This window comes from Acomys minous, assembly GCF_964271855.1.
Source record: "Acomys minous genome assembly, chromosome: 7".
NCBI classification, from domain to species: Eukaryota; Metazoa; Chordata; class Mammalia; order Rodentia; family Muridae; genus Acomys; species Acomys minous.
Genome location: NC_140488.1, coordinates 93,990,085 through 94,010,200, shown reverse-complemented (window position 1 = coordinate 94,010,200; position 20,116 = coordinate 93,990,085). Strand labels below are relative to the sequence as shown.

Sequence of the window (20,116 nt, the reverse complement as noted above, 5' to 3'; positions counted from 1 at the left end):
GTCAGAGACCTCTGAGTAAGACAGTCTCATTGGTTCACTGAGCACATCTTGGATGCTCAGACATGTGCTTGGTGTATTGAAAGCAGCTATGTGAATAAGGGAATTCTAGTCTACAAGGGATTCACACCACTCATGTGCACACACAGCATGCAGGTATGTACATGAACACAATGACAAAAGGAATAGAAACACATGGAATAGCATCTGTTGTGTGTAAGGGCAGGGAACTTCTGTATGGAAATGACTTTAGCTTTTCTTGTTGGAGAAAATGAAAGATGATGGTGATCATTGACTGTTCTGCTATTTGGATTGCTCTGCCAGCAATCAACCCTCTCAATTGGGATCAAAGAGAGGGTTCACCTTGACTGAATAGGATGAGAAAAGTATAAAATAAATGAGAATAGTCCATGTCCACTCGTTATTTTGAGACTCCAGACTTTCTCCCCTAAGACTTGCAAGGGGAGGGGATCTGTTCCTTTTATCTGCACAGTTTAAGAACTTTGCTGCGTGGCACTTAACTCTGAACTTTTTCTACTGTTGGAAGGTGGTGATTTTCTGTGAGTGGAGTGAAAGGACTCTGCACTATGAACCACATTATTTTGTTTTGTCTTCTCTTGGTCTGGCAAATTTTCTAGAGGTATATCCATATAAGACATTAACTGAACACCAACTATGTGGTATTGCCAGACAATGGGACAAACGCCATGGATTTGAATCAGGGGGCAGTGTGTGCTCTCTGATGCAGGTGGTCATGAGTCATCCTGACACCCTCGCTTTCACACAGCGTGCAATCATTTTGCAGAGGAGGCCTGTGACCAGCTATATGCCTGAGGGAAGCTCTAGAACCTCCATGGCTCTCTGTTTTTTTATTTGTAAATGGAAAGTTCTATTAGGTTAGCAATCTAGCCAGTATTTCCTGAGGGCTCTCTTGGTCCTAAGATCTGCATATTTTTAACTTAGCTTCCTGCTCAATCCTGGTTTTATATACACTTATGGTGGAGTTATATCCCAAGAAATCTATAGTAAGTTTCAAATGTCCTAAATGTAAAATGCATTTAGTGCTACTAACCTATTCAACATCCTAGCTTGACAAATAGCTAACTGCTTTCAAGTAGTTTCCCCTTATGATCACATGGCTGACTATGAGCTGTCTCCAAATCATGAGAGAATGTTATACCTCATAGTATTAGCCTGGGAAAAGATCCAAACTAACAATTCAAGGGGAAGTTTCTATTGAAAGCATCTTGCTTTCCCACCGTCATAAAGTTGAAAACTTAAGTCAAACCATTGTCAAGGACCGCCTGTAATTTGACTTGTCTCAATTATATAACCAAGTATAATTTAACTTCTATTTTCCTTAGGCTTTTTATCTGAGTCAGGAAAATGAGGTCAAATGTCGAAGGTAGCCGCTGTGGGAATGTAATAGAGGTGTATCCGTTATCTTTTGTTGTAATTTAGTGGCTTGCAGCCACATATAATTATTCTTTGTCGCAATCCTGTTGGTCAGTTGGGCAGACCATCTGGTCTGATTCAAATCAACCGGGTGAAAGGTCTAGGTGGCCTCTCTCTCATGGATAGGGAAGGGTCTCAGCTCCAGCAGCTGTGTGGTCTGCATCCTCATCTCATGAGGCCTTTCATTGTCCATGAGGCTAGCCTGGGCTTGTTCATATGGAGGTAGGAGGTCCCCAGCAGCATGAAAGATGAAGCGGGCAAGGGCTGATGCATCCTGTCTCTGCTTGAGTTAAACATACTTTTGCCCCATGTAACTATAGTGGTAAAAAGGGCCACAAATCTCTTTCCCTATCAACATCAAGGGTCACATGTGAAACCGCCACAACAAAAGATGGGTCACCAGGAAAAAATATATTTAACCAGTTTTACATGTGCAGGAGCCTTCAGACCAAAAAGATAAGGGGAGAGGGGGAATTAATCTGTTTTCATATTTACATTCAATGAAGCATACAAGGCCAGACAGAAAGAGTATGCACTGATCACAACAGACTGAGGGAGGAAACCCAGCAGGCCTGTCTGCTCATATTCTTCCCTCCGCTCTGTGCACTGTTCTTTCCTCGTGGGGAGTGGATGGGATCTTTTCTGCAATGGACAGGGTCTTATGATCTACTATTAGGCAAGGAAAGTCAGATATTTTTCTCAATGGCTGATTCCAAGGCAGAAAGGAGATTACAGTAATATTTTTAGGCTTTACAGGAGTTCTGGTTTCTGTGGCCTGCCTTGGGGAAAAGAAATCCACATGTCTATTATTTGCCTAGGGTAAGAAAGTGGAGGGAGAGACAGAAGGGAAGGTCAGAGAGAAACTTTGTTTTGATTTCCAAGGCCTTCACTTGGGGTATCATTTTTCTAAGCCTCAGAGGGCCCGAAACAGTTGCAAAGTCCAGCCAGAATCAGCATAGGTGGGGATGAACCAAGCCAGAAGTATTTCAGAGGCTTGCTTACTTATAGAATAGCTGGAGGGAGGCCAACTGTGAGGCCTTAGGGTAGAGGCTGGGGAGAGGAATGGTGGTGAGGCCACTGAGACCCAGGAAGAATGAAGGAAGAGCAGATTTGATGATTAGGATTTTATCCCTGAGTGGATTTGGGCACTGAGATGTCACAGCTCAGTGCCATCTCACAAAAACTGCTTGAAGTCACTTACCTCTTATTACCTGAAGTCTGTGCACTGGCCAGGTCTTCAAATCCCTAGAGTACACCGAGGCTGGGGTGAGGGTGTGCTAACAGTATAAGGGAAATGTCCTGAGTTCTTGACATGGAGATGATCAGAGAAAAGATGAGCATCCTGAAGGAGGTGGAAATGAGAGACACATATGGATGAACACTTACTCCACGCACACAGATCTTACATACAACTATGCTGGTAGGTGCATGCAATGTGTTCCCATGTGCGCATATTTGCATCCACTGGTGCTGGCACACATGCTGTTACAGACACTGGCTTGCACATCACAAATGCGCGCAGTTTTCCAAACAACTTCAGAGGATTCCCAGAAGCCTGTTCCAAAGGCTGTGAATTACAGACTGAAAACCAGTCTAGAGAAAGAGAGAAAGTAGAGGACTGATTACAGGCTTTAAGTGGAAAAATGTTTTTCTCTGTCCATCTAAGGTGACCATGGACTCAAGAGGCTGCTATGCTCTGTTCTACATGATTTCTGAAGTATACTTTCATGCATCATATTTGTCCCATTAAAAAAAAAGCAAGGTTGACACATGTCTGTTTAAATTAATTTTTTCCATCTCTGTGGATGCATTTGGAGGAACAAGTTTTCCTGCTAAAAACAGAATGGAGTGGGGAGTAGAGAGGCTGGAAAGGGGGGAGATCTATTTTTGAAAATTGCAAGATGAGTAGGCCCCTCATAAAAGAAATAAAAAGGAGAGACTGTACATTAGCATCAGAAAAGCAGCCCATTTCAGCAAGGGCTGGTGCCTGCCACATTAGAGGCCAGTTCCTCTAGTGGCTGTGAATTAATAGGCTCTTTTGGATAATGTGGAAGCGAACAAGCACTGTCCTTGCCTTGCTGTTTGGGGGGTTGAATTTTTCCCGTAAATCCTGTTTTGGTCCTGGCCACCCATTGTTACCAGCTCTCTCCATCCCTGGCACTCAGCTTTAGCAAAAATGTGGGCCTCCTACTGAATAAGAAAGAAAGCCAGGCTGGCAGCCCCTCCCCACAGCTAGGCTTTCCTCTTGTTTATGTTTAGAGGTTTTCAGTTGATGGGAGTGGCAGCTTCTATTCCAGCTCTCAATGGCATTACAGGCGGCTTTTTAGAGCAGTGAGTGTGAGAATGTGTAAGGCAGAAAAGCCCTCCACGTCGGGCAGAAGCTGGAGGGGGGAGGGTGGCAGCTGCTGCCCTGTGCTTCACAGAAGCAGGCATTGCTTTTTTATTCTCCAAGAAGCTGGGGTGATTTTTCTCTAAGGTGAAAGGACAGTTGGTAGTAGCTCCAAGAGAATAGGAGGAGGGACAGAGAAAGACCTTACAAGGTCCCCAACCCCTGCAAAAGAACAAATGTGTTTGAATGAAGCCACATGTTTGGTCTAGAGGAGCAAATTTGAACAGGATCCCTGGGTCAGAAAAGGATGTCCTTTTGAGAACCACAAAAGATTAGGAAGAAAGATAATTCATTATTTGTAATGAAGAACTCAAGTTCAAATGCAGATTATTTGCACTGCTAACCAACCATAGTGATGACTATTAATTTTCTTTCTTTTCTTCCTTTATTTGTATTGTGTACCACAGGCTATGAACCCTGCACGCTATAATAACAGCTGGCCTGGCAAGACATGCCCACTGGTGAAATAGCAGCATGATATGAATGTTATAGGAGTAACCAACCACTTTTTGGTTGGAGTTAAAGACAGAACCCATTCCTGTTACCATTAACTGAGCCCCAAACCCATGACTGACCAAGTCATAGGCCTGAGGAGGGAATCTAGTACTATTATTCTGCTAAATGAAAATAGTAGTAAAAACTGTCCCTTAAATTCTTATCTTTATATCCATAGATTAGTGCATCTCCCAACTCTCATCCAAGACATTTCTTTTTGCAGTAGATGGTGATTAGATCACAACCCACAACTGATCAGCATTCAGAGATCAAGAGATTGAAGTACCCATCTCTAAATGTGGTTTCTACACCTCACCTCTTCACACTAAGTCTCAATAACCATTGCAGAAGATGAGGTGAAAAGATTGTAAGAGCAAGTAGTAGTGGGTGACTACATCAAGACAGCGTTTGCTGGACACCACAGGGCTGTGGTACACATAAACTCACGGTGGTTGTGACTTCATGCACAAGATTAAGGCAGACAACATTCTAGCATGAATAGGGAAGAGAGTCATGAAGCCCCATCCCTTGCTGAGAGGCTGTTGGCAATTATGGCTGCTGGAGGAGGGAGCGTACATTTCCTTCAGGCATGTTCTGAGAAACAACCTATGTTCCAGTCAATGGTTCTCTACCCATGCACAGACTGGTAGCATTAAGTGAACTCAGTGCATTTAGAGCAAAAGCACATGAAGTTTGGAATGTTAAGTGATGGGAGAATAGGGGAAGAATAGGATGGGAGGGACTGGAAAGTGGATTTAATCAAGCCACATTATATGCACATTTGAAATTCCCAAATAATAAACAATGATTTTAAAATGAAAAACAAAAAAACAAAAAAGATGAGGCACTGATTTCTTGATACTCTAAATATCCAAAGATACACCATTTTCTATAGCTCTACCATTGTGCATTATACATACACACCTGTGCTTACACACATACACACACACACACACACACACACACACACACACACACACACACACGTCACGTCACATCACATCACATCACATCACAGGATTGTCTGAGATTATTCCTGACCACACACTTAGCCCTTCCTTTTTGAACATTTTAAACCCTCATGGACATGGCATTGCCTTTCAGAGACACATCCCAGGCAAACAAATGGGGTATTGTTTGGTACTGATCAAAATTGCAGAGTTCAAGATGAAGCTGGGAGATTCCTGTCTTGGGTTGCATCATGATGAATAGTCAGGCAAGATGTGGTGGTGACAAACATAGAGATTTTGCCACCACTTGGCTGTCAGGCCCTCTGTTTCCACACTGAAGTGTGTCCTTCTGGCTATAGCCTGAGCCACAGATGTGCAGCTAAAGGCATGGAGATGATCTAGCCGGGTGCCCCTGGAGCCTTATTTCTTTTCCAGACTCATTTTGAGTATCTGGCCATTAGAAAAGAGAAACCACTCAAGGGGCCGTTGTCCATTCTAACTGCCTCTTCATGGTCTCCCCCACTTCTACTACAAACCTTCACTGGTCTATCCCCAAACAGCATTAGGAAAGTCCTTTGAAAACAGGCCAATTCATGACCTCTTCTGTTCAAAGCCATCCAAAGGTCACCTCTCTTGCTCTGGTTACAAGGCAAAGCCTTGGTTTTGGAGTGCAGCCGTCTTTGCTTTTACTCCCTCCTCTCCTCTCCTTGGAACACTCTCACCAGATACACACATCTGGTATGTATCACCTTCAAAACTCATTGTTCTTGATCACCCTCACCTAAAATGGCTACCCTGTAGGCTCTCGGAACTCCGCTTCTATACTTTCTGCACATTTGTCGTCATCTAGCCATCTATGCTGTTTTCCTCCCTGTTTTGTTTGTTATGGCCCCCCTCAGGAGAATATAGCTTCTTTAAGGGCACACATGTTTGTTGTTCTAGAACAGCCTGCCACTGGCACACAGTAGGAGCTCAATAATTATTTGTGCAAAGGACAAATGGACTTTGACTATAGAATGCTTTTCAGTGTGCGCTCAACTGCCATCCAAATCCTTGTGCTTCACCCTTTCTCTGCCTTGACGAACAGAAGGAATGGGCAAATGCCCTTGGAGGCTGTCCTTCCCTAGACATCTCAGTGTCGACTCTTGTACCTAATCTGCTATTCCCTTCAGGGCACACTACTTGAGACAAAGATAATAACCCGTTTTTCATGGAATGTGAGGCCTCTGGTCTATTAATGCCTGTATTTTCAACTTCACCGTGGCTAAAACCACCTATCCCATAATGGTAACATGCAGCAGGTATACAGGGGCAAGTCCCAAATGGAGTGGGGTGACTCCTCAGGATAGTCATTTCTCTTTTATGCTGCTCTATGCTTTTGTTGCTCCTTCACTCTCTGAAGTTCCCTGTAGCTGTGGGACAAGGGGACTCTCAGTAATACTGAAGTTTTTCTATGCAGGACACTCCAAATAGCTGCCAGCCCACTACACAGAATGCTTTCCGGTATAGTATTTGGTCACTATTTATAGATGATTTGCTGTGTGCCAGATGTTTTATATGTATCTTTAAGCTTTACAAGAATCCTGCCAGGAAAGTATTGTTATTCCTCTGTGAAGAGGGGAAATTGAGACTCAGAGAGGTCACATAACTGATCCAGGGCCAAAGTCAGCAACAGAACTAGGAATTACCAAGGTCAGTGTCTAATGATCATATAGCATGGATGCTGTGCCTAGAGTTCTGTACTGCACACAGCCAAACATATCATGAATGCTGCCTCTGCTCTGTATGGTTGCCTATAGAGAGAGGCTCTGGCCATCTGCTGGGAATAGTAGTTTTCTTAGGGAGAGCAATTGTCTCAGTTAGGGATACATTCCATTGCAGAGAATAGATAATCTGAACTCCAGGTGGGGAAATTAAATGAAATGAGGTTCCAGTGTCCTTTTAGGACAAAAGAAAAGTCTGAAAGTAGGTGGCTGCAGGGATTGGTTCAGCTCAATAATGCTGAGTGAGTTTGGTGTGTCAGCAACTCTCTTTGGCCTTTCCTCATGGCTCCAAGGTGGCTGCTGCAGCTCAAAACATTATGTCTGTGTTTGAGGAATCAAAAAGATGGAAAAGGAGGCACCTATCATATCAGCTTACCCCGCCCTTTAAAAAAAAAAAAGTAAAAAAAAGATAAAACTTGCCAGAACTTTATCATAGACCTTTCAAGTGTTACATTTTAAAGCTTTACAATGGAAGGTGATAAGACATAGAGTGTGGGAAGGGAAATCTGGTTGAGAGTGTCTTCAATATTACTACTCTTTCTAACCCCATAAGCAGGTATATTAACAGACTCTTTTCCCAGAAATACAGTATTCAAACAAGACCCGAGCCAGGCTCACCACATAAGAACCTGGCCAGCCCTCCCCCTCCTGGTGGGAGTTGCAGAAAGTGAGCGAGGAGATAGTTAAAAGCCCCTGTGGGCTTTTTGTCCAGGTGGCTCTGAAGCATCATTCCTGGCCTTAATAATATATTAGCAGGCAACATGAATGGGCTTTGGATCAGGAATTCGATAACAAAGCAGATTAACTCTTCTCTCATTCCTTTCTTCCATCCCTTCATGTTGCTTTCTTCTTTGTGCCAAGAAAATAGAAGAGAAAATGCCCAAATCCCACACAGGAAGCACTTGCCCTGAGTAGCATCGATGACTCAGAGCTGTGTTTTAGCCCTGCCAGCCTGAAGCAGGAAAGAGCTGGAGCGATCTGATTTATTAGTGAAAACAACAGTAATGAGAAGATACTCTTTTCCAAACCTATAATCTGCTCCCAGACTGCCTATCCCCAGCCTCCCAGGTTCCTTTTATTTTTCTTCACGTCCTGGACCGCCCACTTGGTTGTCCTGAAATCCTTGTATGCAGGGGCTGTGAGACAATTGATTTCTTAGGCCTCAGTGTTCCAGTAACAGATACTTGCTATGAGCTCCCTAGAATGGGAAAGAAAAGACCAAACTTGGTCACTCAAGCCTGGGTGCCTGGAAGCCATGTGATAAATAGCAAAGTCCAATAAGTTTGAAATTGCTCCCTGCAGGCAAGCAAGGAAGACGCTCAAGAGCAGCTGGAGCAAATGCTATGCCGAGAACGTCCATTTAGTCCTTCAATTTGGCTGTTTTGATTATGAGTCAGGTAGCTCTTGGGTGTTTTGAGAAACTTACCCATGGAGAGATAAGACCTTTTCCCAGAGTATTTTGGAAACTCTCTGCAGCCCAGTGTGTCTACATTGTTCCCCTAACCACTATAGTTTTGTATGAGAGATATTTTGTATTTGGAGAAATAGTCAACCTAGGAACCTTGCCACAGCCTTTTCTGAGCTGCTGTAGACATTTCTGCAATCCATGAAGAGAGCTGTGAGATTTTTCAGCTTATAATGCCTCATTTCCATCTTTTACTATTGTGTTGTTTCCAGTGCCTTTCCAAAGAGCCCTTTTAAGAAATCCACATAGGCAGAGAAGACTGGGGGCGTAGGTGGTAAGGAGGAAATAGCAGGGATGACAGCCTGAATGGAAAAAGACCTTTTAGGGCCATCTTGAATGGTCCTAATGGAATCATCATCATCTACCAGGAACAGAAAAGCCAAAGCAGTGCCTTCCCAGTCTCATCTTTAGATGGTGAAAGGTCACTGGGGTAAGTATATTAGAGGCAATCCCTTCCACAGCTTGAGATCTGTGGCTTTCAACAAAGCCAGGTGGAGACCAAGGGACTATGCTATGGTTGACCCAACAAAATCATTCTTGCAAAAGCTACTGCTTGCTGACCCATATATGTGGAGATGTACAGCTGGCTGAACCAAATGTCTTCCTTGTACTTGTAGCCAAGAATTTGAAACCCAACTGGAGATGCATGTTTAGATTTATGGTATTGCAATGAGTGTCTTTTCACCTAAGGGACAGTGGTTATGTTGACAACTGCAGTGATACATAATGCTTTTATACTGATAAGATTCTTCCTTTTTTTTTTTGCACTGATGCTTCATGGGGTCAGAAGATGAAGGAACTTGGAGAGATTTAACAGTGGGTGATAATTTTTCAAACCTTAGTTTAGATATGTGTCACATTCCATAGGACATCTATTCCCTAAGTAGACTACCATGATGCTCAAAGTTCCAAGACTATGGGGATGTTTGTGTGTGTATATGTGGCCAATAACCTAAATAAAGCAGGACTTCTCACACTGGAGCATGCATAGACTCACATGGAAAGCATAGCTAGCTTGTTAAATATCATCTCTAGGAATTAAATTCTATACGTTTGGAGTGGAGGCGCAATAATTGGCATTTCTGATAAGTACACAAGAGATGGTGTTACTGCTGATCTGGGGAGCAGACTTTGAGTAGCAGGGGTTCAGAAGAAATACCAAGTACTATTGCTATTTCGCACAGATTGAACACATCCAGATAAGAGGAACTCAGTATGATTCATAGTTTCCCTTTTAAACCTAGTTCCTAACATCCAATCCCTCAATCCTTGTTTATGGGGAGTATGAAGATACCATCTTGAAGTGTGAAGCAAGAATCTTAGGTGCTATGTGATTAACTTGGCCACCTCCACATCCCCTTCTCCACTCCCACTCCAGAAGACATGGAAGGCTTGAGAAGTCCTCTCTAGCTCTGCAGTAGTAGGCGCTTTGCATCTGGAGTTGCATCCTTCAAAGGGCTCTGGAGGTGCAGGAACAAGCAGGAGGAGAAAATTATATTTGAAAGAATTTATTTTCACATGCAGGGGAGAAATCACATTTGGTCTAGATTCATGTAAAGAAAACAGAGATTAGATTTTTTTTAAAATGTGTTGCTGGCAAAAGAGAAGAGCAGACGAATTTTTGTTGAACCTGGCTTCCAATCCCAGGATTGCATTTAAAGAGGTTCTGGGTTAACCCATGGAGAAGAATGAAGTCTGGCTTTTAGTTTTAATTTTTTCTTGCTTTTGAAAATACTTCCTAGATTTGTATTGGGCATGACAGAAACATCTGGACTGCAGGAAAAGCTATTCCTAGAATTGTGGGTTTTTTTTTTCTGTGTAATCTATAGCAGGATGATTGAGGAGTCTTATCTAAGGCAAGAGTGTTTCTCTTGGGATTTAAGGCCAAAGCTGCCCATGGGAGGAAATGAGGGGAGGCTGGATCAAGAAGACCACATGTGGAAGGCAAGCCAGATCACCCACTTGGGAGGTGCTGTCTCCACTTCACTGTCTAAGAAGGAGACTAGGGTGCACACAATTATCCAAACAAACATTCCTTGTATAGAGACTTGGAAGGAGGAAAGCAAAGAACAGCTTTCTTTCCTGTGTTCCCAGCTCTGACTCCTCAAGTTGGTGGGCAGAGTCACTCTGAAGACTACAGGCATGCAAATGTGTGTGTGTGTGAATGTGCATGCACATGGGCATATGGGCAAAGTTCTAATAATTAAGAGTCACTGAAGCAATTCAGGGAAGATACGTTTTTTCTTGGAACAGAAAGCATGGTGTTAACCTCCCCAAACAGGACAATAAAATAGTGAAAGCTCTTAAAGGATTGTAAGAAGGAAGATTAAGAAATTGGAGCACATTTGTCTCATCTTAAAAGGTGATATGAGAGATCTAAGTTGTAGCTTGATCAAGAACGATTCCTAGTCTGGATAAACCAGAGTTTTGAGTTTCTGGCTTCTGTGTTTTCAGAACATATGTTTTTTAACCTTCACACGTACACATGTATGTGTAGCAAAATCTAACAAAACGTCTAGCGATGAAAGATTCTATAGGGACAGGGTTAGTCATTTTACCTTGAGTTGCTCAGAAGCAAACCCTAAGACAGGATCAAGTGCAAGCAGTTCATGAAGTGAAAGCAATACTGGTAGGAAGAGTAGAGAACAGAGCTGGAGCAGGTCATGAATCCAAGAAAAGACTACTGCATAAACAACCATTGTTAGCAGCTAGAGCTGCTGTCAAGGGGAGACTCCTGAACACGGAGGAGCTGGAGTGCTTCGAGTCCTACCTCAGGTCAGAGAGTGCTGAGGCATTTACACTCTCAAGAGTTATCTGTTGACAGAGGCTCCTGGAGATTTCAAATTCCATAGCATGATTAGCCAAGCCTGGAGGCAGAGTAGACTTCCTCAGTTATGGAGGAAAGCGTAAAGATGCAGCTGGTGACCCTTTGGGAGAAATGTGCTGTGAATCAAGGCTGAGAGGCAAAAGGACTATCAATCCAGAGCATGATCATGGCAGCTACTCAAAAAGAAAACAAAAACAAGCATATTTGTGGATAGATCATAGATTGCTGGAGCAAGAAATTTCCCCATTGCTATAGTCCCTAAATATTTTAAGATATTAATAAAACCACATGGGATATTTAAAATAATGATTATTTTGTAAATAGTTTTTAAAAACCAAGAAGATAGTATTATGACACCCATGGCACATACATTCATCCAACTTAATCATGTTATCCATTTAAAAATATGTGTATTTTGCTGAATGAAAATCACACTGAAATTTCAGAGGAAGTAGGTATGAGATTTCAGATTTTAGTAGTTTTCGGTACACTCGTACATTCCAATATATATGAGATATACCTGCTGACTCCCCAGCATTCTGTCTGAATTGTGGACCAACAGTTGAAATTTTTATTGCAGATCTTAGACAAAATATGTTGACGTAGGATGCTGGCAAGTCAAGTCATTGTAGGCTAGGTAGTAACTTCCCAGCAAGAAAGCAAGCTCCCTCAGCTTCGGTGACATAATTTGTTTGTGCCTTGCTAGGTTCTCTTTATGACTGTGGCATGTACTTTTTTTCTATGAGAAATGAATAGGGATTTTATGGCTGAGACCATAAGATAAGCACCTGTGATACAGAAGGGACCAAGAGAGAAAAAGAGGCTCTCATGGCCTCTTTAGTCAAACTGGTGAGGTTCAGCTGCCATAGTGGACTAGGGAAAGGGAGGATAAGATGATGTGTTAGGTCAGGATTGAGCTTAATGCCTAGCATATGGAGAATGTTTGCTAAAGGTGGGATGGACTAAGCAGGCTTCCTTCAGTGCACTTGTATCTCTGCTAAGAACAGAAAAAGGTAAAAATGGGGAAAGCACCAAAAAAAGGAAGCTGTTGGGGCTTTTTGTTCTTTCCCGAAGGACCCAGGTCTGGAGTTTATAAGTTGGACCTTTGCAGCAGAAAGGCTTCCTAATGACTCTTGATTGTCTTGACACTGCTTGAGAGAGTGCCAGAGGTTGAAAAAGATGAAAGGCATCGAGAATAAAAAGATTTAGTGACACATCAGTCTTGTTCAACTCTGGGAGGGGATTTTATATCATAACCACAAAAGCCACACAAGGCTGATCAGTCACACAAGAAGATTTTTGTCATTCTCTGGGATTGGTGTATGATGAGAGGTTGAATGGAAAGCCACGAAGAAAGAGCTATGCATGGTTTCTGTGGGTGGCAAGTGTGTATGTTGGGGTGAGAAAGGAAGCAAGAGAGGAAAGCCCTGAAAGCAGCCTTGGCAGTATGTAGCTGTCAGTCAGACGTGTTCACTTTAGTGGTATGTTAAATCTGCGAAATTTGGCATAACTATGCGTTCTCCCAAAAGGAATGTTCTTTCAGACTCAGTGTATGTTTATACTCTAATTTATGAGTATTACCCAATATTATCTGGCCATTTAGATGTATATTCATACACATTTCTATAAAATCTAAATAATCAGAAAACTCAGAGAAGTCCTATCACAAGTACATAAAGAGTAGAATTTTGTAAGCAAGCCAAGCTGCTAAAAGCAATCACACCATTTCCTGCTGAAGTCAAGACAAAGGAGGCTTGGATTTCAATGACCTCTTGTCTACCTAGCCCTATTTTCAGAACCTTTGCATTCATGGCACTTAGGGCCAGGCATTTTGAGAATGTCCTGTACATGTAAGATTATTTAGTAGAGTGTAACTTCATTTTACTGTCCTACTAGATGCCAGCCAGGTCTTCCTCCCATTGTGTCAACAACAACAACAACAACAAAAACAACAACAACAACAAAACAACCAAAAAAACCAACCAAACAAACGAAAAAACAAAACAACGTGTTCAGACATTGGCAAGTATCCAGAGAAAGCACAGTGACTTCTGACTGGGAACTATTGTCTCAGATAAAGGACTCTTGCTCCCCAGAATCCTGTGCTTGCTACACCATCTTGTGCCATTCAAAGATTTCAAATGAAAAACCCTTCTATGACTTCAGAATTTCATACAAACATTTAAACGTGTGTGGTATATGTTGTAGAACTGGCAATGATCAGGCAGCATATTTGTCTTCCTGGGACCTTCCTCCCTCTAACAGCTGTAAACCAGAGGTTGCTTTTTCAGCATGTGTCACATTAGAATCTGTGAAATTACCTTTCTTTTTAGCTCAAATGGTTGCATATCAGCAGTTTCATAGGTTTAACCTAAACATACAGACTTTAAGAGATATATCCTGTGCACCTTCCAACCCCTCCCAGATTCTTGAGTGTAGGAATGCTTATTTAGGCTCAGAACTCTTCTCAGCCACAGCTCAAAGACAAGGCTGATGTTTTCCATGCAGAGCCTTGTGCCTCAAGTTAACCGAAGTGCAAAACTCCCCTTAAGATTTCTTTCTCATCCCTCTGGCAAATTAAATGCAGCCGTGAGTTCTTCACAGTAACTCCCACCACACTGAATCTGGACAAACCTTTTGACTTGTTTTGAGCAACAAAAGGTGACAGATGGGGCGGTTCTGGTCAAGTTACACAACCTGACCCTTTACAAGGCCTTGCAGTGTCTTCTTTGTGTCCCTTAAACACTATGTAGATGCTGCCTTAGAAGGAAGCAGGTATGGCTTAGTGGCCAGTGAGTGGTTGTGTAGGAGACAGGCCAAGGACCCGATTCACAGCCAGCACCACCAACTAAAACTTAAGGAGGCTCATATTAGACCTTCACGTCTGCTATAGCCAGCTATAGCCCATCAGAGTGTTCCAGGCAAAACCAGCAGAGGAACCACCCAGCAAATTCACATAATCATAAGAAATGATGTTATTACTGCATAGAGTCTTTGGATTTGAAGACGTTTGGTATCAGTAGTGGATCGTGTGACAAATTTCCAGGTTTTAGTTATTTACTACAGTGCAACCTCAAATGAAGAACAGTAAAGTCACACTCCTTGGACTGCTGGTCTGTAGGTTAGCATCTCTCACCAGCTGACTCTCATATCCTTACACCAGCCTTGAAGTAGGCACTGGTAATTCACATTCTTCAGGAAAACGACTGATTTCTACATTTGGAGGCCATGAAAAATGATGACAACTTAGGGGTCAAAGCTACAAAGGTCACAGCGGCTGCACTATTTTTTATCATTATCTATAGAGCAGCCATATGTAGCTGATACCTGCTATGTTCTCCTCATGTCCATACACCTGTGCATCCACTTCACGGTCAAGCCAACCATGACAGAATTCCCAAGCATTGTCGCTCTACCTTTCCTACAGCCACAGTTTGGAAGGGACTATTTCAAGCCAAGAATCTCCTCACAGAGATTTAATTGCCTTTCTACCTTACGGCTTTCGCTGATCATTTCTTCTGATGTACAGCAGATGCTCCAGGATTCCTTTCGGGCAGGGGAGAGGGTTGTGGGAGGCATGGATGTTGAACTGTAGCTCCCATTCTCATGATTATTTGTGAGCTGTTGCTTTAATGTTCCACATAACAGCCTTCACTAGACTTTACTCACCTGAGAAGAGAGGGCTCATCTGTTTCTTTGTTCACAACAGCTACAGCCTAAAGCTCTGGGTTTAGTTCCTCAATAAATCTGTTGTAGAATGAATTTCCTCGGTAAATGAATGAACTATGAAAACAGAGAACTAAAAGTGACCCTAAAGATTCGTTGTCTTCATCTACTGCCCTGCTTGCTGAGTGAGGATGCCGAGAGTCTAAGCACACTAGCCCTGTTTTTTATTCATGGAAGTTTTCCCTTTAAAAAGGTCCTTGACACACCTCATTTTTTGATCTTGTGATTATAGGAGAGGAAACATCAAGGATTTTTTCCGCTCTTAGTGTCTATGAAATATGCCATAAATACTCGGACATTGGCCTCATGCAAGTAAGAGCAGACTTCTGCCTACTCTGCTTGACCCTGTGGGGCTTCTAAACCAACCTGGGCACTGAGTGAGTGGGTCTGTCTCTGACTTACCTTATCACTGTTACTATTATTATTACTATTAATCATCTGCCTATCAAACTGAGCCCTTTTCTGTGTGCCAGAATGTGAAAGCAAACGGCAAAACATCCCTTTCCCATATAAAGCTAATAATAGCTCTCATCTCGATTCTACTTAACACTGAACTGAAGATTTGGCCTCTAGGGTGAGGCTCATAGTTAATTCATTTATTTTAAAAATAATTACAGAATTGTAAATGATTCATCTCAATCAGGGCCCAAAGTGGTCTGATCCTGTGTTCCTTAGTAACCAGCGGTGTGCTGGGTGATTGAAAGAATCAGTGTGTGGCAAGTGCATGTGAAGCCTTGGACAGAAGGCGAAGCTGGAAGGGAATCAGACTGCAGTCACTGTGCTTAGGCGTACTCATGCCCACTCCCTGCCACCCGTTCACCTCATTTTCTATGATGACCTAAATGAAAACGACAGTTGGTTTCCTTCCCCCCTCAGCCCAGTCCCCCATGCATACACAGGCTGCTTCCCTGGTGGAGTGTACCGGGGTTATGTGCTGTCTCATTCACTGGAGAATGATCTATAGCCTGGAGGGGAAAAAAAATAAATAATCAAGCAGTGCCGACTGTTGCTCTTTGTCTAGAAGGAAATGGATGGTTTCCCGGGGCTGTTACCTCCCCTACACATTGTCCATGCCCCCATAGTCCTGAAGAAAAACAGTCAGAAGTGAAGAAAAGAAGCTGTTTTATTGGGGGGAGGGGGCTGAAAGGAAGGAGGGTGGGAGTAAGGAGAGAGAAGTAAAAGATGAAAGAAAAACAAGGAGAAAAGAGAGAAGAAAGTGAAGGGAGACAGAAAGAAGAGGGAGGAGAGATGGGGATAGAAAAATGAGGAAAAAGAGAAAGTAAAATGGAGTAGATTAAAAAGAAGGTAGAGAAGTAATGTGAATAAAGCTATGCAGAATGTCCACCCTTTGCCCAATTTCCCTTCTCTTCCAAATACAGGGGTAACTACTCTCCTCCCTCAGCCCTCCCACCTAACTCCACACACTCTGTAACTGGTCCTCGGAGTCAGTCATTTAGGCAAGCTCCTGAGATTCACCTGTGAACAACAAAGAGACCAGATTTTACCTTCGCTATTGTCTTGTTTCAGCTCACATGAAAACCATGGACTAATTAATGGTTGCTAGGCATGCCAGTAAGAACTGTATATGGCTCAGTTCTGTCAACTGCATAGTGGCATCTAGGCGAGCTATATCATGTAGAAAGCAGCCCCAGAGAGGCCTTTCATCTTCCGTGAGAACTGGATGCAATGTTCATATTAGCAGGTGACAGAGAAACCATATGGTTTACCATAGTTTTAAGGTTACCTTAGTTTTAAGGTTAGAAAACTAAGTGTTAGGCAGTGTATGAAACATTGTAAACTATCAGAAAATATTAGTTGCTATCATGTGATGTAAAAACAATAGCCCTCAATTTTTGTTTTTGTTCGTACCTTTAACATGTAAATCTTAAACAGCTGTAAGAGTTTAGGTACTATTTTCATCTACCATTCACAGTTGGGAGAACTGAGGCATAGAATGGCCCTGGTACTCAGACAAATTATTAAAAAGTCTCTTTTAACATGGTGTCCATGTTTCAGAGAGTGACCATGGAACAGGACAGGGGTGGGGGAGCGACATCCACTAACTGCTCCTCCCAATCTCCTCTCACCACTGCATTTTTCTCCTTCCTGTTATCCCTGTTCTTCAGATAGTCATGAAACTAATCTTTTACCTCATGGATAAGACTAAGTCTTCACGTATTTCTCATTAAGTTAAGGATGAAATTCGGGGCTCTGGATACACAGAATGGTCTATGGTCTACGCACCTCTCCAGGTTCATGCTGTGGCAACACAGGTCGTGCCCTCCCCCCCTGCCCCATACATCCGTCAGCTCAACACTCCCTCCCCACAGATTTTTTGTTGTTGCTTTGTTTTTATAAACACAATCTTTCTTTCCTCACAGAATAGGTGCTGTTTCCTCTGCTCTTTTCTCCATTTCTTCATCCTTCTGAATTTAACATGGCATTTGAGTTCTATTTCTCATTTTATTGTAACCCAGCCACATTTTTGTGCCCTGATCTGCTCAACACTTGAACACTTTCAGTTCTTTGACTGGGGCATTTCTCTTTACTCCTCTCCCTCAAGCTATAAGCTCTATGAAAACAATTACCTGATGTCTGTATTACTGACTGTATTTAAAGCACTTGGTAGATGTGTAATAAATATTTGTTGATACACAAAGGGCTGCTGTCTGTAACATCTGGGGTGCCTATTTGGAAGCACGACAAGATGTGACTATAGGTTAGCTTGTACAACTTTTCTCACTCCACATGGTCTTTTTTCTTTTTCCTTCCCCCCTCTCCCCCTCTCTCTTTGAGATAGGCTTTCACTCTGGTTGTCCTGGAACTCACTATTTAGATCAGGCTGGCCTTGAACTCACAAACATCTGCCTACTTCTGTCTCCTGAGTGCTGTCATTAAAGACATGTGCCACCCCCTGAAAGTTGTGTTTATACTTCTTGCCTGACATTTTGTGACTTAAGTAGGTTTTGTCTCATTCTAGAATCAACTCTTCCACAGAATCACAACACAACAATATAAGGCTACAGATCCATTACATAAGAAGGAAGAGGGCACCTATTACAATTTATTCTCTATGCCTTGTGTCAGGGCACAAAATGAAAGGTGGAAGGCAATTAGTTCAGGAGTACTCTTGGTGTCCAGAGTGTCCAGAAAATGCCATTCCTTAAGTAGCATTTGAAAGTATCTTGCATGTAATTCCTTTACTGCTCTCAGCCACCTGAGATAGTTGCTTCTGTGATGCACAATACAATCAATTGATGTACATGTCCACTTTTAAATAATTTAATAATATGGAATGCAAGCCAATAAGCCAATTCAATGTGATTTAAGGATTTGCCTTTGCACCATTGAGAGTTACTTCTCTACATTACTAGGAACATTTTCTTACAAAGGTAAAGAAATGCCTGGAGTTTGGTCTCTTTATACCTTTCTCAGATTCCTCGAATTTTTCTCAGAAGGCTTGATATAAAGCAAACTCCGTTTTTCCTCATTCCTCACTTCCTCATACCTTTGTCTCAGCCAGAGGATGAACTATGGGAAGATATTCCCCTTGTTCAAAAAACATTCTCTCGATTAAATAACCCTTCTCCCATGGGCTACTTGTGTGGTTTAAATTACTTAAAAAACAAAACAAACAACCAGAGTGATAGAATCAGCTTGAGAAAACAAGAGGTTACCAATAGTCTTGGCCCGTGTAGCTAAGAAAGATGGGAAAAGCTCTGGTTCTAAACACCAAAGAAAAAACAATAAATGTGTCGTAAGTGCCATTAAGAAAACACATCTGCACACTGTCAGTTAGGAAGATAAACACATGATTATTTTTGTTTCCCTTACAAAGAAGAGTGATGGGAAGAGGCAACTTTATGGACCTTGTCCAGGTCTGTTCCACTGCGAGCATCTTAAGGTTGAGGGATGGGCACTCAGCCAGCCTTGATACAGTCCCCAAATCTCTCACCAGATGCAATCTTCAAAGAAAACAAACTGTATATTCATTCTCATCCCAGCTCACAGGCAGGAGAGCAAACAAGGAAACAGAGTAAATGCCTTAAATGTTATCTGGCGGGCCCCCAGTTCCTCAAGGTTGGGTCTTTGGGCTTGACATCTTGCTTGAGTCCCCCCCCCTTTTTTTTTCAATTCCCCAGGCCATGAGGAGAACAATGAGAATTGAACTGACCTGAATCTTTCAGGCTTTATGTGTAGCTAGTGTTGCAGCTCTTCCTACCAGACCCAAAATTCCTAGGGTTTATCAGCTTCCTCTGTATTCCAAAGAGTAACTGTATGAGTTCTATAAACCACAATTAGAACTCACCAAAGATAAGTAGGAACCTAGGGAATTGCATGGAGCCGTTGAAAGCCTGATGGACCTAATTTGAGGAAAGGTTCAGATGCAGAAGAAAATAAAGATGACCTTCTCCGGAGATAGCAGCCATTTGGAACCTCCACAAATTTTCTTGAGGTTGCCAGTAAATGACTATTTAAATTTCATATCATCTTCATTTCAATTACACCAAATGTTCCTTACATTATTGTCTAAACCAGAGAATGAAATATGATGGATATATTAAACCAGGTTGAAATTTGAACATCTCTACACCCTCAGGCACCTGAATTTCACAAGTTCATCTCTGCTAAATTAAATATAATCTCAAGCTTGTTTTTTTCTTGCTAGCAGAATGTGCCTCCCTAATTATTAACAACTTAGGAATCATTCACATTTGACTTTGGAACATGCTTCTGGTTTATTAGTTGACATGTTAAAAGTTGGTTTTAATTTTAGCTAGAATACAGTGGTGGAAGAGATGAAAACGGACTCAAGCAGAGCTGGAAATAAGACTGTTTTCCTCATTCTATCTTCCCTACTCTATTTCCTGCATTCTTTCCTTGTCTTCAGAAAGGGGGAGGAGTAAGGGCTTAAAGTATAATCTTCCTAAGGACTCTCCTAGTAGTACAGTTCTGCAATGTAAAGGATAGTACATTCCCTTCTAAAACTTTCACCCATTTATTCATTCAACAAACTTTCTGTACCATCTGGGTACTATCATGCTAACC

At 42.2% G+C, this 20,116-nt stretch overlaps 1 protein-coding gene and 1 long non-coding RNA gene across 3 annotated transcripts in view; one reads left to right on the top strand and one right to left on the bottom strand.

Moving 5' to 3' along the window:
- NHS (NHS actin remodeling regulator) overlaps nt 1-20,116 on the top strand; it is a 342,238-nt gene that overhangs the window by 167,037 nt on the left and 155,085 nt on the right. The gene's annotated exons all lie outside the window — the stretch shown is intronic.
- On the bottom strand, nt 7,460-19,681 carry LOC311602295. Its single transcript, XR_014780717.1, has 4 exons — nt 19,377-19,681; nt 15,011-15,088; nt 9,882-9,974; nt 7,460-8,243 (listed from the first exon to the last, which is right to left on the bottom strand). It is a non-coding gene; the product is annotated as an uncharacterized lncRNA (long non-coding RNA).